The sequence below is a fragment of the Carlito syrichta genome, unplaced genomic scaffold (assembly GCF_000164805.1).
Source record: "Carlito syrichta isolate Samal-C Ts95f unplaced genomic scaffold, Tarsius_syrichta-2.0.1 Scaffold75042, whole genome shotgun sequence".
NCBI classification, from domain to species: Eukaryota; Metazoa; Chordata; class Mammalia; order Primates; family Tarsiidae; genus Carlito; species Carlito syrichta.
The window spans coordinates 120,750-122,283 of NW_007019138.1; the positions used below are offsets into that span (position 1 = coordinate 120,750).

Below are 1,534 nucleotides of genomic sequence, written 5' to 3' on the forward strand. Positions count from 1 at the left end.
AATTGAGAGGACAGAAAAGCTCCCACAGTGGGAGGAGACCCAAGGGGGTTGTCCAAAATTAAATCTTCAATATGCTACTCAGTCTTTCAATTAGACCAGTCATTTTTAGGTGTTGGGAAATATGGCAAAGCCAGTGAATCTGTCTGATGATCAACTTACACCTTCACAATTTTTTCCTTGTAAAACAAATGATATAGTTGATAGAATATAAATAAGCTTTAAGTCCATTAATGATCATGCTAGCAAGAATGTCAGAATAGAAGGCAATATACATTTAGTGTAGGTATGTTCCACTGAAAAAGAATTGCCATTCCTTCCATGATTGAATATTCCACAGTGGTGTTATTTATTAAAATAAAGTAAGTAGACTAAGGTGCGCTCATGCCCGCCCGCCGTTCTCCTCACTGCCTGGTCCCCCCGCTCGCCCTGTGTCCGCGCCGCGCCCCACCGCCAGGGCTTCAATTGACCTCACCAAAATGCCGTCTCAAATGGAACAGGCCATGGAAACCATGATGTTTACATTCCACAAATTTGCTGGGGATAAAGGCTACTTAACAAAGGAAGACCCGAGAGTACTCATGGAAAAGGAGTTCCCTGGGTTTTTGGAAAATCAGAAAGACTCTCTGACTGTGGACAAAATAATGAAGGACCTGGACCAACGCCGAGAGGGCAAAGTGGGCTTCCAGAGCTTCTTTTTGCTCATCGTTGGCCTCACCCCTGCGTGCAACAACTATTTTGTAGTACACATGAAACAGAAGGGAAAGAAATAGACAGAACCAAGCAATGTCTCTCACCCTGCTAAGAGTTATCCCAAAGGGTCGCTGAAGGAATCTGCCCAAAGCTTCCCCCGGTATAAGGATTCTGTGAGCCGATCAGGACCCTTAGAAAATGTACAAACAAAATCCAACTCCCATGTGACAAGCAGAGAAGAAAAGTTAATTGAAGGCCAGAAAAGCTTTTGATTTTTGTATTGTTTGCATCCTCTTGTCCTCAATAAATAAAGTCCTTCTTTAGTTCTGAAAAATAAATAAAGTATTTCTGACATCATGCACATCTTCCATATTAACCATCTGAGGTTTTTGTTCATGAGCCCTAAATAAGCAATAGAATGACTTCTGAAGGAGGCTAAATGAAATCTACAGATTGGGGTATCTTATTCATTGGATTATTGAGCAGCTCCTCTTTAGAAGTGACTTTTAGTGAGCCTTTAGAAAGTACCTAAATATCTTCAAACATTGAACACTTAATTCTAAGAGTGCCATCTAAAAAACAGTACTGCTGTCTTGTTCCTTCCATATCTACACATCTGGCCAAACTATTAGCAGATCAGGATCCCTGAAGATGAAATCATTCTTGGTACAGCATGGATCCTGAAAACTATCACAATTTTTAAGTCATTGAAGCCCTACTTAACATACATACCTGCATACAACAACATATAATACAATTGATAAGTTTCGTAAATTATAACTGGGATATTATGGAATAATATAGATCAACAAATAACTTTAAGTTTACAAGTAAAAATAATTTT

At 39.4% G+C, this 1,534-nt stretch overlaps 1 pseudogene across 1 annotated transcript; it reads left to right on the plus strand.

Moving 5' to 3' along the window:
- Window positions 1–413: 413 nt before the first annotated feature.
- On the plus strand, window positions 414–1,017 carry LOC103255619 (annotated as a pseudogene). The gene has a single exon (XR_002481671.1). The product of XR_002481671.1 is annotated as a protein S100-A10 pseudogene (transcript).
- The last annotated feature ends 517 nt before the right edge of the window (window positions 1,018–1,534 follow it).